The sequence below is a fragment of the Marmota flaviventris genome, chromosome 6 (assembly GCF_047511675.1).
Source record: "Marmota flaviventris isolate mMarFla1 chromosome 6, mMarFla1.hap1, whole genome shotgun sequence".
Lineage (NCBI taxonomy): Eukaryota > Metazoa > Chordata > Mammalia > Rodentia > Sciuridae > Marmota > Marmota flaviventris.
In genome coordinates, this window is record NC_092503.1 from 12,416,011 (window position 1) to 12,435,104 (window position 19,094).

The window sequence follows — 19,094 nt, forward strand, 5'->3', positions numbered from 1 at the left end:
AGTGCGTAATGGCTCTGCTGTGATGTTCCACAAAGGCTAGAGTGCCCTCTGGTGGCAGTCTCCAAGATAATAGAGTCCAGGAAACTTTTTCTTTAAAAGATCTATTCTATTGCTGTTGGTCCACACAATTTGACTTGCATATTATAGTACCTTTTATCACTACTGGACATCCACATTTCGTTTCTGGTAATTTTAAAGATTGGCAGATTTCAAAAATTACCTTCGATGGCACAAAAGCTCCTTAAACCACATAAGATATATTTTTGGGTAAAGTGAACAAAGAAGATATTGAAATCTCTAAATAGTTTGCCTTTGTTTGTATCCACCGATCAGAGGAGGCTAACCTGCATTTGGATGTGATTCATATCTCCCTACAGCTGTCTATACAATGGGTGCATTTTTTTTTCATGTTTTTACCTTCTCTCTCAGTTCTTGCTGCGCTTGCTGAACCCTCCTTTTTCTTCATCCTGCCATCACCAGAGATTCTCAGCTCCCATATTCAAGCAGTAAAAATTATTTTATACCAAAGGGATCAAAAAAAGACCTAGGTAGAGTGGGTTCCTGATTTCTAGAACAGCCTTGTATTAGTTTCCTGTTGCTGCTGTAACAAGTGGTCACTGATTTAGCAGCTTAAACAAGTTTTTACCTTGGTGCTCTGGAGGTCAGAAGGCTGAGGTGGAGTTCCCTGGGTTAAAGTCAGAGTTTTGGCAGGATGGCATCTTCTGTGAAGGCTCCAGGGGAATACCCATTACTTTCTCCAGCTTCTAGAGGGTACTCACACTGCTTTCCTCCGGTCTCTTTGCCCCAATCTTCCTAACCCTCTGTGCCTTTCTTCTGTAGTTACATCTTTCTCAGACTGACTCTTTCAAGGAACGTGTGGTCACAATCAGCTCAACTGGCTATTTTCAGGCCAGGTGATTTGCAGCCTCAATTCCTCTTGGAATATATACACAGGTTCCAGTGAGCAGGACCTGGACATTATGTCACTTACTACAAATCTCCCTTTCAGGTATCTTGCTCCATCCCCATGAACTATCACTAACTCCTAGAAACTCCAGAATTTCAAAGTTTTAACAACAAGCTTGAAAGTCCTGTATGTCATATATACTGTGACTTGAATTTGAGTGTATCAAGGGAAGATGATTTTTTTTAAAGAGAGAGAGAGAGAGAGAGAGAGAGAGAGAGAGAGAGAGAGAGAGAAGAGAGAGAGCCTTCCCCAGACCAAGGGAAGATGATTTTTATCTGAAAAGGAAAACTTCCTGGCTAATGAAATCACACACACAGGTGCAATGGGGCCAGTGTTTAGTTATCAGATCAGGTGTTCATGGTACCTACATGTAGACAGCTGGTGCAGTTTCTGGGTGTTTGAGGGGTGCAGGGTGATGCACCAAATCCCAGTGAATGTTGGCTGCTCACAGCTCATCACTGCCCTCTTGTCCAGAGCTTGGCCTGTGACTGCATAGCAGGTTCCTCTCTGGAGAGGGTTTTCTGCTCCCCTTTCTCATCTCTCCCCTCAGCAGTTACTGACCAGTAACTCATTCTCACAGGGTGCAGGATAGGAACAGCTCCATGGTGCAGTGTCTACTCCAGGGCCTCCCTGGAGATTAGATTGAAGCTAGGTTCTATCCAGAACACTTCATTAATGAGCTTTCTTCTCCTGCCCTATCCTCCTTCCCAACACCCCTTCTGTGAACCCTCTTCAATACATCGCTTTAACAAAATCCCTGTATTGGGCTGTCTTTTTAGGTAGCGTGACCTAAGGCACTTATCCACCTGTCTGCATGGCTCTTCCATGTAGGGGGCACTTTCTGTTCTATGTTGCATAGGGTCCCCGGAAGCACAACAGACTGAAGGTGCTATTGTATTTCTCCAGGCTCAACAATTTGTCGACCCAGAGAATGAAATCAGAATGCAAGTTCTCTTTTTCCCCATTCCATCATGTTAATGTATCATCTATGAGTGAAAATCAGAATCATTTGTTTACCATTACACAGCACATCACAAACACTGATTTTGTGCCTTCTTTACAAAAGCCTTTCTTACATAACTCAAAAACTGGTTGGACTTGAAGTATTTACCTGCCATTACAAATTGTTGGCCAGAGGAGGTGTATGAAATTTCCTCTCCCGTTTTCTTCATCCAGATATCCCAGTTAGGCAAATAATCTCTCTAAGAAGGCACTGCTTGGCAATGCCTGTCACTGGGTGATTTTATGAAGGAATGTGTGTGATACTTTTGTATTCAATGCCATGTTTATAAACTGTATGAATCAAGGTTCTTTTTCTTTCTTTATTTTTGCCTATGAATGTCCAACTGTTCCTGCACCTTTGTTTGAAAATGATTTTTCTTCATCAAATTTGCTTTCAAACCTTTGTCCAGAACAAGCTCGGTGTATTTATGCAGGCCTATTTCTGGTTCTCTGTTCTGTCATTTGATCTCTATTCTGTGTCAGTACCACTCAGCCCCTGATTACTGTAGCTATGTAAATAAAGATTAGACCAGGGATAATTTCTTCCTCCTAATTTCTTCTTTTTCAAAATCTCTTAGCTAGATTTTTTTCTTCTTCTTTTAGAATAATCTTGTCTATATCTATAAAAAATATTGCTGGGATTTTAATAGGAATTACATAAAAACCTGCATATCAATCCATGGGAAAATTGACATCTTGAGTATGTTGATTGAGTCTTCTAGCCTATAAACAAGGTCTGACTTCCAATCTATTTTTGATGTCTTTAATTTCTGTCATGAGTGTTTCATAATTTTTAGCAAATGAATCCTGAATACTTTTGGTAGATCAACAGCTAAGAATTTCATTTTTTTTGAGTGATTGTAAGTGAAATTGTATTTTTCATTTCAGTGTCTACATGTTCATTGCAAGTATGTAAAATACAACTGGTTTTGAGTGTGTGTATCTTAAATGCTGTGATTTTTATTAATTCTAGAAGATGGATTTTTGAAAACTTTATTTTTTTGAAAAGATTTCTTAGAATTTTATTGACAATCATATCATCTGCAAATGGGATGTTTTAATTTTTTTCCTCTGGGCTATATGGCTTATATTTTTATTTCCTTCTTTTATTGTACTGGCTAGAATTCCAGCATAATGTTGAGTAACAGTAGTGAGACTGGAGGCCCTGACTTTGCTCCCATTCACTGGGGATACACCATTAAGTGTAATAACAGCGATAGTTTTTTAGTAAATATTACTTACCAAGTTAAGGAATTGACTTTTCCCACTTATTCTTTTCCTCTGAGAATTTCTATGATGAATGAGTGTTGAATTCTGTCCAATGAATGGTCTGCATTAGTTGATATTATCATGATTTTCTTCTTGAACTCTTAATATGTTAGAATGCTTGATTTAGTTTTGAATATCAAACTAGCCTTGCATTCCTGGAATAAACTCCACTTGGCTGCGGTTTATAATTCTTTTCTAGTATCACTGAACTTTATTCTAATATTTGTTAGGAATATTCACGTCTATATTCTTGAGAGATATTGGTCTATAATTTTTTAGTATATCTTTATTTTGTTTTGTTATTTGCATATAATTTCAGAAAGTAAATTAGGGCGAGCACTCTACTCTTACATTTTCTGGGAGAGATTGTTTAGAATTGATATTTATTTTTCTTTAAATATGTAATATAGTTATCCAGGAAAACATTCTTAGCTTAAAGATACCTTTTTTGGAGAATTTTTAAATAACATTTTATTTTCTTATAGGATATTCATTTCCTGTTTCATATTGGGAAACTTGTGGTAGTCTATGGCTTTTGAGGGATTAGTCCATTTCACATAAATGGCCCAACTTACCTTTGTTGAGTTTTCTATAATATTCCTTATTATCCCCTTAATATCTATAGATCTGTAACTTTTTATTCCTGTATGGGAAATGTGTGTTTTCTCTCCTGCTAAAGGTTTGCCAGTTTCTTTCCAGACCATTATCCTTTTATTGTATTGGTTTTCTTTCTTGCTTTTCTGTTTTCAGCTTTTAGTTGTATATTGTGGGAGAAATAGGGAAAAGTACATCTACTCCACCTTCTCTGGAAGTGGTGAATTTATTCTGTATTCCGCTCTTCCTGCTTTCAAGTTTAGAATCTGGCACAGGGCATAACTAGTTAAAACGGGAAATTTCAATTCATCATGTTAAGTGTCAGGATGGGAGAAAGCATGGGGTGCTTTGGGAATATGGAGGGAGAACATAGCAGGCACATTATCGTGAAAAATGCTTTCTGGAGAAAGTGGCATCTTTATTAAAGAAAGAAAAGAATAGAAATTGGCTAAAAGGCAGTTTCCCAGTGGCAGGGGAAGGGAGCACATCTCTAGTGGAACAAATGGCCAGAATGTGGCGTGTAGAAAAATGACAGATTGTTTTGCTGATGGAGTGAGTGGATTGTGTTTGGGTAGGATTTTAAGGAAGGAGGCTGTGACCTTAACCAAGGACAGGATGGATTCATCTAGAAGGAAAACCGGGAGCCACCGAGAGGTTTGAAGTGAGGTATTGGCATGATCAGAGTTGTGTGCTAAGAGTGTCTGGCTGCTGAATGAAGACTGGTGAATACAAGGCTAGAGGAGAGGGAGGCAGCCAGAGCCCTTTGCAACTCTCTAATAGATGGTGACTGTATGGTAGGGGCAATGGGGTGCATAGAACAGGGACTTCAGAGACCTCATGGATGCCACAGAGCCTGGGAACTGTTAGGGTATGAGACGGGGTGAGGTCAAGATCCCCACCTCTATTCCATCCTATACCACAAGAGTGGAGTTGCCTTTTGTGCAAAAGTAAATAGAGAATAAAAAAAAAATTTAAGAAAGTATTTTATTTACAGCAACTTACTGTTTATTAAAGAGGCAGCGTGTATGATTATTAAGATCACAGGCTGTGGAGTCAGCCTGCTTAAGCTCACATCTTTGCTCACCACTTTTCAGTCAGACAGATATGGGATTAAGTGTTAGTTGTGAAAGTTGAAAGTTGAAACTATAAAATCTGTTCAGTCCAACTCCTTCAGTTTAGGTGCAGAGAAGTGAATTCAGAAAAGTAGAAGGAATGTTTAAAAAAGCACAAGCAGTGCCAGGTAGGGGAAGGGTGACCACCGACAGAAAAGGCCCAGTGGCCCAGGGCGGGACAGAGCTTCCAATCACTCCTGCAAGGTAGGCGGGCCTGCGACCCACCAGCAGAAGAGGAGCAGTCGCCTGCTGAGAGGCTGAGCCGCCCCCTCCCCCTGCGCCGGCATAGTAGAGGGAACTGGGACCAAAGACAGAGCAGGCCCAGCGGCCTGCTGAGGGGCAGAGCCGCCCCCCACCCCCCCTCGCCTGCCAGGTAGGGGAAGGGTGACCACCGACAGAAAAGGCCCAGTGGCCCAGGACGGGACAGAGCTTCCAATCACTCCTGCAAGGTAGGCGGGCCTGCGACCCACCGGCAGAAGAGGAGCAGTCGCCTGCTGAGAGGCTGAGCCGCCCCCTCCCCCTGCGCCGGCATAGTAGAGGGAACTGGGACCAAAGACAGAGCAGGCCCAGCGGCCTGCTGAGGGGCAGAGCCGCCCCCCACCCCCCTCGCCTGCCAGGTAGGGGAAGGGTGACCACCGACAGAAAAGGCCCAGTGGCCCAGGGCGGGACAGAGCTTCCAATCACTCCTGCAAGGTAGGCGGGCCTGCGACCCACCGGCGGAAGAGGAGCAGTCGCCTGCTGAGAGGCTGAGCCGCCCCCTCCCCCTGCGCCGGCATAGTAGAGGGAACTGGGACCAAAGACAGAGCAGGCCCAGCGGCCTGCTGAGGGGCAGAGCCGCCCCCCACCCCCCTCGCCTGCCAGGTAGGGGAAGGGTGACCACCGACAGAAAAGGCCCAGTGGCCCAGGGCGGGACAGAGCTTCCAATCACTCCTGCAAGGTAGGCGGGCCTGCGACCCACCGGCAGAAGAGGAGCAGTCGCCTGCTGAGAGGCTGAGCCGCCCCCTCCCCCTGCGCCGGCATAGTAGAGGGAACTGGGACCAAAGACAGAGCAGGCCCAGCGGCCTGCTGAGGGGCAGAGCCGCCCCCCACCCCCCCTCGCCTGCCAGGTAGGGGAAGGGTGACCACCGACAGAAAAGGCCCAGTGGCCCAGGACGGGACAGAGCTTCCAATCACTCCTGCAAGGTAGGCGGGCCTGCGACCCACCGGCGGAAGAGGAGCAGTCGCCTGCTAAGAGGCTGAGCCGCCCCCTCCCCCTGCGCCGGCATAGTAGAGGGAACTGGGACCAAAGACAGAGCAGGCCCAGCGGCCTGCTGAGGGGCAGAGCCGCCCCCCACCCCCCTCGCCTGCCAGGTAGGGGAAGGGTGACCACCGACAGAAAAGGCCCAGTGGCCCAGGGCGGGACAGAGCTTCCAATCACTCCTGCAAGGTAGGCGGGCCTGCGACCCACCGGCAGAAGAGGAGCAGTCGCCTGCTGAGAGGCTGAGCCGCCCCCTCCCCCTGCGCCGGCATAGTAGAGGGAACTGGGACCAAAGACAGAGCAGGCCCAGCGGCCTGCTGAGGGGCAGAGCCGCCCCCCACCCCCCCTCGCCTGCCAGGTAGGGGAAGGGTGACCACCGACAGAAAAGGCCCAGTGGCCCAGGACGGGACAGAGCTTCCAATCACTCCTGCAAGGTAGGCGGGCCTGCGACCCACCGGCAGAAGAGGAGCAGTCGCCTGCTGAGAGGCTGAGCCGCCCCCTCCCCCTGCGCCGGCATAGTAGAGGGAACTGGGACCAAAGACAGAGCAGGCCCAGCGGCCTGCTGAGGGGCAGAGCCGCCCCCCACCCCCCTCGCCTGCCAGGTAGGGGAAGGGTGACCACCGACAGAAAAGGCCCAGTGGCCCAGGGCGGGACAGAGCTTCCAATCACTCCTGCAAGGTAGGCGGGCCTGCGACCCACCGGCAGAAGAGGAGCAGTCGCCTGCTGAGAGGCTGAGCCGCCCCCTCCCCCTGCGCCGGCATAGTAGAGGGAACTGGGACCAAAGACAGAGCAGGCCCAGCGGCCTGCTGAGGGGCAGAGCCGCCCCCCACCCCCCTCGCCTGCCAGGTAGGGGAAGGGTGACCACCGACAGAAAAGGCCCAGTGGCCCAGGGCGGGACAGAGCTTCCAATCACTCCTGCAAGGTAGGCGGGCCTGCGACCCACCGGCGGAAGAGGAGCAGTCGCCTGCTGAGAGGCTGAGCCGCCCCCTCCCCCTGCGCCGGCATAGTAGAGGGAACTGGGACCAAAGACAGAGCAGGCCCAGCGGCCTGCTGAGGGGCAGAGCCGCCCCCCACCCCCCTCGCCTGCCAGGTAGGGGAAGGGTGACCACCGACAGAAAAGGCCCAGTGGCCCAGGGCGGGACAGAGCTTCCAATCACTCCTGCAAGGTAGGCGGGCCTGCGACCCACCGGCAGAAGAGGAGCAGTCGCCTGCTGAGAGGCTGAGCCGCCCCCTCCCCCTGCGCCGGCATAGTAGAGGGAACTGGGACCAAAGACAGAGCAGGCCCAGCGGCCTGCTGAGGGGCAGAGCCGCCCCCCACCCCCCCTCGCCTGCCAGGTAGGGGAAGGGTGACCACCGACAGAAAAGGCCCAGTGGCCCAGGACGGGACAGAGCTTCCAATCACTCCTGCAAGGTAGGCGGGCCTGCGACCCACCGGCAGAAGAGGAGCAGTCGCCTGCTGAGAGGCTGAGCCGCCCCCTCCCCCTGCGCCGGCATAGTAGAGGGAACTGGGACCAAAGACAGAGCAGGCCCAGCGGCCTGCTGAGGGGCAGAGCCGCCCCCCACCCCCCTCGCCTGCCAGGTAGGGGAAGGGTGACCACCGACAGAAAAGGCCCAGTGGCCCAGGGCGGGACAGAGCTTCCAATCACTCCTGCAAGGTAGGCGGGCCTGCGACCCACCGGCGGAAGAGGAGCAGTCGCCTGCTGAGAGGCTGAGCCGCCCCCTCCCCCTGCGCCGGCATAGTAGAGGGAACTGGGACCAAAGACAGAGCAGGCCCAGCGGCCTGCTGAGGGGCAGAGCCGCCCCCCACCCCCCTCGCCTGCCAGGTAGGGGAAGGGTGACCACCGACAGAAAAGGCCCAGTGGCCCAGGGCGGGACAGAGCTTCCAATCACTCCTGCAAGGTAGGCGGGCCTGCGACCCACCGGCAGAAGAGGAGCAGTCGCCTGCTGAGAGGCTGAGCCGCCCCCTCCCCCTGCGCCGGCATAGTAGAGGGAACTGGGACCAAAGACAGAGCAGGCCCAGCGGCCTGCTGAGGGGCAGAGCCGCCCCCCACCCCCCCTCGCCTGCCAGGTAGGGGAAGGGTGACCACCGACAGAAAAGGCCCAGTGGCCCAGGACGGGACAGAGCTTCCAATCACTCCTGCAAGGTAGGCGGGCCTGCGACCCACCGGCAGAAGAGGAGCAGTCGCCTGCTGAGAGGCTGAGCCGCCCCCTCCCCCTGCGCCGGCATAGTAGAGGGAACTGGGACCAAAGACAGAGCAGGCCCAGCGGCCTGCTGAGGGGCAGAGCCGCCCCCCACCCCCCTCGCCTGCCAGGTAGGGGAAGGGTGACCACCGACAGAAAAGGCCCAGTGGCCCAGGGCGGGACAGAGCTTCCAATCACTCCTGCAAGGTAGGCGGGCCTGCGACCCACCGGCAGAAGAGGAGCAGTCGCCTGCTGAGAGGCTGAGCCGCCCCCTCCCCCTGCGCCGGCATAGTAGAGGGAACTGGGACCAAAGACAGAGCAGGCCCAGCGGCCTGCTGAGGGGCAGAGCCGCCCCCCACCCCCCTCGCCTGCCAGGTAGGGGAAGGGTGACCACCGACAGAAAAGGCCCAGTGACCCAGGGCGGGACAGAGCTTCCAATCACTCCTGCAAGGTAGGCGGGCCTGCGACCCACCGGCAGAAGAGGAGCAGTCGCCTGCTGAGAGGCTGAGCCGCCCCCTCCCCCTGCGCCGGCATAGTAGAGGGAACTGGGACCAAAGACAGAGCAGGCCCAGCGGCCTGCTGAGGGGCAGAGCCGCCCCCCACCCCCCTCGCCTGCCAGGTAGGGGAAGGGTGACCACCGACAGAAAAGGCCCAGTGGCCCAGGGCGGGACAGAGCTTCCAATCACTCCTGCAAGGTAGGCGGGCCTGCGACCCACCGGCAGAAGAGGAGCAGTCGCCTGCTGAGAGGCTGAGCCGCCCCCTCCCCCTGCGCCGGCATAGTAGAGGGAACTGGGACCAAAGACAGAGCAGGCCCAGCGGCCTGCTGAGGGGCAGAGCCGCCCCCCACCCCCCTCGCCTGCCAGGTAGGGGAAGGGTGACCACCGACAGAAAAGGCCCATTGGCCCGCGGCGGGACAGAGCTTCCAATCACTCCTGCAAGGTAGGCGGGCCTGCGACCCACCGGCAGAAGAGGAGCAGCGGCTTGCTGGGAGGCAGAGCCGCCCCCTCCCCCCCGCGCCTGCAAGGTAGTCGGAACTGAGACCACCATCAGAACAGGTCAGATCTGCAACCGAGAGACAGAACAGGCCCAGTGGCCTGAGGAAGGGTAGAACCGCCCCCCCCCCCACACGCCTGCAAAGTAGGCGGACCTGCGACCCACTGGCAGTACAGCCCCAGAGGCCTGCAGAGGGGCAGTGCCGCTGCCTGCGCCTGCAAAGTAGGCAGAACTGCGACCACCGACAGAACAAGCCTAGCGGCCCGCAGAGGGACAGTGCCGCCGCCCGCGCCTGCAAGGACGGCGGACCTGCTACCGACTGGCAGAGCAGGCCCCGCGGCCTGCCGGCGTGGTAGGCACATTGCCCCAATTGGCGGAGGGGCAGAGCCGCCGCCCGTGCCTGCGAGGGAGACTTTGCAACTATACAAGACCAATATAAATATATAGGGGGAAAATTCAATAGCACAACAGTTTCACCAAGAAGAAAGGAACGCGAACAGTATGAAGAGACAAGGAAAGAAAGGACCACAAGCATTGCAGGTCAACTCAACTTTAGAAGAGGTAATAGCTGCAGCTGATGGAATGTCAGATAAAGAATTCAGGATATACATGCTTCAGATGATCTGGAGTCTCAAGGAAGACATCAGACAGCAAAATCAGACAATGAAAGATCACTTCAACAATGAATTACATAAACAAATCCAAGAAGCAAAAGATCAACTATACAGGGAAATAGAGGTTATAAAAAACAAACAAACAGAAATCCTAGAAATGCAGGAAGCAATAAGCCAACTTAAAAACTCAATTGAGAATACTACCAGCAGAGTAGAACACTTAGAAGACAGAACATCAGACAATGAAGATAAAGTATATCAACTTGAAAAGAACATAGACAGCTCAGCAAGACTGTTAAGAAACCATGAGCAGAACATCCAAGAAATATGGGATAACATCAAGAGACCAAATTTAAGAGTCATTGGGATACAGGAAGGAACAGAGTTTCAAACCAAAGGAATGAGCAATCTATTCAATGAAATAATTCGAGAAAACTTCCCAGATTTGAAGACTGAGACAGAACCCCAAATCCTAGAAGCCTACAGGACGCCGAATGTGCAAAATCATAAGAGACCCACACCTAGACACATTATAATGAAGATGCCCAACATACAGAACAAGGAGAGAATTTTAAAAGCTACAAGAGAAAGGAAGCAGATCACATTTAGGGGTAAGCCAATCAGGATAACAGCTGATCTTTCAACACAGACTCTGAAAGCTAGAAGATCCTGGAATAACATATTTCAAACACTGAAAGAAAATGGGTTCCAACCAAGAATTGTGTTTCCAGCGAAATTAAGCTTCAGGATGGAAGATGAAATTAAAACCTTCAACGATAAACAAAAGTTAAAAGAATTTGCAGCTAGAAAACCATCTCTTCAAAACATCCTTGGCAAAACATTACAGGAAGAGGAAATGGAAAATAACAATGAAAACCAACAGTGGGAGGTAGGACACTAAAGGGGGGAAAATAATCAAAGTGGAAAACAAACCATGTTTAGTAACATAAATAAACAAATATGGCTGGAAGAACAACCCATATCTCAATAATAACCCTAAATGTTAATGGCTTAAACTCACCAATTAAGAGACACAGGCTAGTAGAATGGATCACAAAACAAGACCCAACAATATGCTGCCTACAGGAGACGCATTTGATAGGAAAAGACATACATAGGCTGAAGGTGAAAGGTTGGGAAAAATCATATCACTCATATGGACTTCGGAAACAAGCAGGAGTATCCATACTCATATCAAATAAAATAGATTTTAAGCCAAAGTTAATCAAAAGGGATAAAGAGGGACACTACATACTGCTCAAGGGAACCATACACCAACAAGACATAACAATCATAAATATATATGCCCCAAACAATGGTGCAGCTATGTTCATCAAACAAACTCTTCTCAAGTTCAAGAGTCTAATAGACCACCATACAATAATCATGGGAGACTTCAACACACCTCTCTCACCACTGGACAGATCTTCCAAACAAAAGTTGAATAAGGAAACTATAGAACTCAATAACACAATTAATAACCTAGATTTAATTGACATATATAGAATATACCACCCAACATCAAACAGTTACACTTTTTTCTCAGCAGCACATGGATCCTTCTCAAAAATAGATCATATATTATGTCACAGGGAAACTCTTAGACAATACAAAGGAGTAGAGATAATACCATGCATCCTATCTGATCATAATGGAATGGAACTGAAAATCAACGATAAAAGAAGGAAGGAAAAAGAATATATCACTTGGAGAATGAACAATAGGTTACTGAATGATCAATGGGTTATAGAAGACATCAAGGAGGAAATTAAAAAATTCTTAGAGATTAATGAAAACACAGACACAACATATCGGAATCTATGGGACACATTGAAAGCAGTTCTAAGAGGAAAATTCATTGCTTGGAGTTCATTCCTTAAAAAAAGAAAAAACCAACAAATAAATGATCTCATACTTCATCTCAAAATCCTAGAAAAAGAAGAGCAAAACAACAGCAAAAGAAGTAGAAGGCAAGAAATAATTAAAATCAGAGCTGAAATCAATGAAATCGAAACAAAAGAAACAATTGAAAAAATTGACAAAACTAAAAGTTGGTTCTTTGAAAAAATAAACAAAATCGACAGACCCTTAGCCATGCTAGCGAAGAGAAGAAGAGAGAGAACTCAAATCACTAACATACGGGATGAAAGAGGCAATATCACAACAGACACTTCAGAAATACAGAAGATAATCAAAAATTATTTTGAATCCTTATACTCCAATAAATTAGAAGATAGTGAAGGCATAGATAAATTTCTTAAGTCATATGATCTGCCCAGATTGAGTCAGGAGGATATAGACAACCTAAACAGACCAATATCAATTGAGGAAATAGAAGAAACCATCAAAAGACTACCAACTAAGAAAAGCCCAGGACCGGATGGGTATACAGCAGAGTTTTACAAAACCTTTAAAGAGGAACTAATACCAATACTTTTCAAGCTACTTCGGGAAATAGAAAAAGAGGGAGAACTTCCAAATTCATTCTACGAGGCCAACATCACCCTGATACCTAAACCAGACAAAGACACTTCAAAGAAAGAAAACTACAGACCAATATCTCTAATGAACCTAGATGCAAAAATCCTCAATAAAATTCTGGCCACTCGGATACAAAGGCACATCAAAAAAATTGTGCACCATGATCAAGTAGGATTCATCCCTGGGATGCAAGGCTGGTTCAATATAAGGAAATCAATAAATGTTATTCACCACATCAATAGACTTAAAAATAAGAACCATATGATCATCTCGATAGATGCGGAAAAAGCATTCGACAAAGTACAGCATCCCTTTATGTTCAAAACTCTAGAAAAACTAGGGATAACAGGAACATACCTCAATATTGTAAAAGCAATCTATGCTAAGCCTCAGGCTAGCATCATTCTGAATGGAGAAAAATTGAAGGCATTCCCTCTAAAATCTGGAACAAGACAGGGATGCCCTCTCTCACCACTTCTGTTCAACATAGTTCTCGAAACACTGGCCAGAGCAATTAGACAGACGAAAGAAATTAAAGGCATCAAAATAGGAAAAGAAGAACTTAAATTATCACTATTTGCAGATGACATGATTCTATACCTAGCAGACCCAAAAGGGTCTACAAAGAAACTATTAGAGCTAATAAATGAATTCAGCAAAGTGGCAGGATATAAAATCAACACGCATAAATCAAAGGCATTCCTGTATATCAGCGACAAATCCTCTGAAATGGAAATGAGGACAACCACTCCATTCACAATATCTTCAAAAAAAATAAAATACTTGGGAATCAACCTAACAAAAGAGGTGAAAGACTTATACAATGAAAACTACAGAACCCTTAAGAGAGAAATAGAAGAAGATCTTAGAAGATGGAAAAATATACCCTGTTCATGGATAGGCAGAACTAACATCATCAAAATGGCGATATTACCAAAAGTTCTCTATAGGTTTAATGCAATGCCAATCAAAATCCCAACGGCATTTCTTGTAGAAATAGAGAAAGCAATCATGAAATTCATATGGAAAAATAAAAGACCCAGAATAGCAAAAACAATGCTAAGCAGGAAGTGTGAATCAGGCGGTATAGCGATACCAGACTTCAAACTATATTACAGAGCAATAGTAACAAAAACAGCATGGTACTGGTACCAAAACAGGCGGGTGGACCAATGGTACAGAATAGAGGACACAGAAACCAATCCACAAAACTACAACTATCTTATATTTGATAAAGGGTCTAAAAGCATGCAATGGAGGAAGGATAGCATCTTCAACAAATGGTGCTGGGAAAACTGGAAATCCATATGCAACAAAATGAAACTGAATCCCTTTCTCTCGCCATGCACAAAAGTTAATTCAAAATGGATCAAGGAGCTTGATATCAAATCAGAGACGCGCCGTCTGATAGAAGAGAAAGTTGGCTACGATCTACAGTCGGTGGGGTCGGGCTCCAAATTCCTCAATAGGACACCCATAGCACAAAAGTTAATAACTAGAATCAACAAATGGGACTTACTCAAACTAAAAAGTTTTTTCTCAGCAAAAGATACAATAAGAGAGGTAAATAGAGAGCCTACATCCTGGGAACAAATCTTTACTCCTCACACCTCAGATAGAGCCCTAATATCCAGAGTATACAAAGAGCTCAAAAAATTAGACAATAAGAGAACAAACAACCCAATCAACAAATGGGCCAAGGACCTGAACAGACACTTCTCAGAGGAGGACATACAGTCAATCAACAAGTACATGAAAAAATGCTCACCATCTCTAGCAGTCAGAGAAATGCAAATCAAAACCACCCTAAGATACCATCTCACTCCAGTAAGATTGGCAGCCATTAGGAAGTCAAACAACAACAAGTGCTGGCGAGGATGTGGGGAAAAGGGTACACTTGTACATTGCTGGTGGGACTGCAAATTGGTGCAGCCAATTTGGAAAACAGTATGGAGATTTCTTGGAAAGCTGGGAATGGAGCCACCATTTGACCCAGCTATTCCCCTTCTCGGTCTATTCCCTAAAGACCTAAAAAGAGCATGCTACAGGGACACTGCTACATCGATGTTCATAGCAGCACAATTCACAATAGCTAGACTGTGGAACCAACCTAGATGCCCTTCAATGGATGAATGGATAAAAAAAATGTGGCATTTATACACAATGGAGTATTACTCTGCATTAAAAAATGACAAAATCATAGAATTTACAGGGAAATGGATGGCATTAGAGCAGATTATGCTAAGTGAAGCTAGCCAATCCCTAAAAAACAAATGTCTAATGTCTTCTTTGATATAAGGAGAGTAGCTAAGAACAGAGTAGGGTCGAAGAGCATGAGAAGAAGATTAACATTAAACAGGGATGAGAGGTGGGAGGGAAAGGGAGAGAGAAGGGAAAATGCATGGAAATGGAAGGAGACCCTCAGAGGTATACAAAAGTACATACAAGAGGAAGTGAGGGGAAGGGGAAAAATAATACAAGGGGGACAAACGAATGTCAGTAAAGGGGGCAGAGAGAGAAGAGGGGAGGGGAGGGGAGGGGAGGGGAGGGGGGATAGTAGAGGATAGGAAAGACAGCAGAATACAACAGACACTAGTATGGCAATATGTAAATCAATGGATGTGTAACTGACGTGATTCTGCAATCTGTATATGGGGTAAAAATGGGAGCTCATAACCCACTTGAATCAAATTGTGAAATATGATATATCAAGAACTATGTAATGTTTTGAACAGCCAACAATAAAAAATTAAAAAAAAAAAAAAAAAAAAAAAAAAATAAATAAAAAAGCACAAGCAGCTTGCATCCTGTATAAAAGTGATCAAAATAACGCGAACTATCTTCTATTGTACGTGTATTGTACCTATTCGGTAGTGTGCATGAATGCATGTATATGCGAGTGACAATGCTTTTTGATATGTTGGAAATAAGACTGGATCAGTCTGGCTGGGGGTCCTCTACTCAGGACAGAGAAAGTTCGAGGAGTTCTTTCAAATCAATACCTGATTGGTATAGAAACCTAGATAAAGTGTGCAAAGGATCTGGTCCAGGCTTGGGGTTGAGATGAGACTGTGGTTATTCCTTGGGGTTGGGTGAACCTCAGCTGATGCAGGCCCAGGGAGTGAGAGAAGTGTCAGAGCATGGGCACTCTGAGGGTGGAAGTCTCTAGAGAGGGCCACAGGTTGGAGGGGACAGACTGTAGAGCCCATGTATCCCAGAGATTCCAGGTATGGAGAGTTGGGCCTTTTATATTCTTTCTGCTTTCAAGTGTCCGGAGACACTGGTAAGGACAGCTCCATCGTGCTTCTGGTGCCCACGGGGCTTCATGGGCCCCTGGTTTAAAGCTTGCTCATGAGAGTCAGAAGGCAAAGCAGCAGTAGGCTTGTGGACTGGGGAGGTCATGCAGTGCTTTGGACAAACAAAGGTAACAGAGCTGCCTGGAAGTCCACCATCCCCACCCCCACCAAGGCCTCGGGGGGGGGGGGGGGTTCAGGACTGAACAAATGGAGAAAACTGAACTGTTGAACATGAGGTACCTGAGGGATGTAGACCTGAGACTTAGGTGGAGACAACCCAACGGGATATTTGTACTTACCATCTTGTGAAGAGCAGGACAAGCTGGTGCCTTATACTATGAAGGGAGAAGGATTTATAAACCTCTTCTCTCCTTTATGGGAGGCAGCTTTTATCCTTTTTATAAAGGAGAAAACTAAACTAAGGTTCAGGTCCGTTAAATGTTTTGCACCAAATCACGCATCTGGTAGAGCTGGAGGGATTCCCAGTTGGAGAGTGCTGAACCTGACCGACCACTGGACTACAGGGAGGGTCAACTACAGATTGGCTTTGGCTGCGTTACTCTAAGCCTGCGACTGAACAGCTGGGCCCATGCCTGGCTCTCTTGTTCACGCTTGACTCTACAAATGTCTAGTGCTGGCTTAAAACTGGCATGTGATGAGAAATAACTCAGTTGATTTGACCATTTGAGTCATCCCGAAAGCAAAGGGGCACAGTAGAGCACCCCACCTCCTGTTTCCCCAAACCTCGCCAAACAGAGGGAACAAGGAGGGCAAGTCTGGGCCCACGCGTTCAGGTACATTTTACCTTGAAGCACTCTGGCTGTCTTTTATGCACACTGGGAACGTGGACAAGTTGGTATTTTCTGTAGAAAGCTACTTTCTTGTAAGTGAACCAAGACGGTTGTTCCTTGGGATGTTGGTCAGATAAGGAAACTAAGCAAATGAATGGTAATGACATCACTGCTTCTGCAGCCTAACATATAAAGTCCCTTTCTGAGCGGGGACTGGCGTGGAACTGAGGGCGCTGTGGAAAGGATATATGTCACTTGTCCAGCTGTCACCTCTGGACACCCTGTTGTCACCCTGTTGCCCCTGAACTCTTCTTGGAGCTGCCACTGATCTCTCCCAAGCTTTCCTTCACCAATAAACCACGCCTCTCATGCTGTCTCTAGGTAGTTTCTCTGGCCTGTCTGCAACCTCGCCCACCAACCTGGCACAACAGGGCTGTGGACTAGACACCATATGAGAAAAACATCCAGAGAGTTTGGGTGTGCTGAGGGAAGGAGGTTTGCAGAAAGGGTGCCATCTGGAGGGAGTCAAAGGGTGACGAGTGTTGCTGTGGTACCTTCTGAGGGTTGATTGGCACATCAATATTCTAGTTGCTTCTAGTGCTTTCTGGAGCTGCATTGGAGCCCTGGGAGGTGCACCTGCGAGCAGCTCCTCCAATATAAACGGTTGAACTTTATATTATTTTTAAGGTTGATGATGAAACAAATCATAGGTCTGGGAAGCGAGGGAGCCTGAAAGTTGAGGAGCTCTGAAAGTCTTACTTCCTCTGGGGAGGATAAAAGCTGCGGTTCTTTTGTGCGATAATGACAGACTGTCAGTGTCTGCCTGTTTGCCTGACTCCCAGTCACTGAATAAATGCTGGTAATTGCTAATTGCTTTCAGAAGAAAAACTGACTCATAGCCTGAGAGTGACTTGCATATCAATGTTTCAGATTGCTGGTTTTATCTCAGGGCAGGGAACAGGGCACTGGAGTCTGCGCCCTTGCATTGCTTGCTTCCCCAACAGTTTTGAGTTCGACTGATTGTCCAGTGATTTTTGCCAGGAGATAACATCACTGGCAGGTTTCAAAGGTGGGCAATGTAGGAGTAATGCTTCTGGTTTCTGGTCACCTGGGCTGCAGATCAGATCAGATCTCCAGTTGCATACACAGCAGAGAAGATGAAAGGCATTCAATCATTTCTAGCGAGTTAGTTGCAAGTTACCACACTTGCCAGGGGCTTGTGTCTTTCACAATGATTGCTTCTCTGAAGATACATCAGCCAAGTACAGATTGATGGCTCTGTGTTTACCAGCTGCAGCCACAGCCAAGCTCTTTCTTTCTTCGTGGTAACTAAACCTCAGAGGGTATCACCAGGGACCTTGCATTAGGGGCCCCATCTGTCTGACATGCCAGGGACATCGGTGAGGATCGGAGTATAGACAAGGCACCACTCAAAAGGCCATTGCTATTGCTTGTTCTGTCCTTGGGACACTGCAGCCATTTAGATGTGTGTATCTTCTGGATTGTAATATGCTCCAGGTTGAAAGAAATTTTAAAGGCAAGAGATTGCACGGTGGAGAAGCTCCAAAGAGTTTGAGATATTCCCTAAAGGGGAACCATTTTTTAAGTCCCCAAGGAAAAATAAAGCCATGCTCCTGACCTCTTCCTTTCTTTTCTACTCCATTCTTACACCATTTTCAAGAGTGAAGAATCATCAATATCTGGAGACCCACATTGAATATCTCCCTCCCTCCAAACACATAGACCAAGCTACTCATTCTTTTCAAATGCTCAACCCAGAAAACACAGACATGGGAGTCACATGATGGACTTTTAAGAAGTTCCCATGACCAAGTAGCACCCTTAGGTTCCCAAATGATATGATTCATCTGGAGCCAGCCCAGGCATGGTTTTTATTTTTATTTTAAAGCTATCAGATGATTCTAATGAGGGCCTGGACTAAGAGTCACCTCTATATGAAGACATTCTAAAATATTAGTATCATTAAACACCCACTTTTTTTTTTAATGGAAAGCTTTCTGATTATTGTCTAATTTAATCTGTTAACTAATAGTGATTTGGGCTTGGTAGAAACAAGCTCAGAGAGGTTAAAACATCTAGTAGGTAGAAATGGAGATGATCTTTTTGTCTCTCTGTTTCTAGTGCTCAGCAGGATGTCCAACGCTAGTTGGATATGAATGGATTCTGAATGTTCGTGGGAGCAGGGGCCTCACAAGAGAGAGGATCTTAGCCTAGAGGTGCCTGTGATCCTTTGCGAGTCCCTCTTTCTTCTGACTTTTATTGTCTCCTTCACTGACCTCGACTTCATACTGTGAATTTTTCTTTCTTGGCTTTTCTTTTTCTAATTCTCATGGCAAATAAAATATACGTGATTGATTTGTGACCTTTATCTACATTTCAGTGGAAGGTCTCTATATGCTTGGGGAATGAATTTTGAAAGAATTCCTCTAATGTGGAGGTGGAGAGCAAAGTCTTGATGTAGCACATTAGTTGGGTTACTGTGGATACTGTTCTCCTTCAGTACTGATTTCTTCATCTGTAAAATGGGATTATAGCA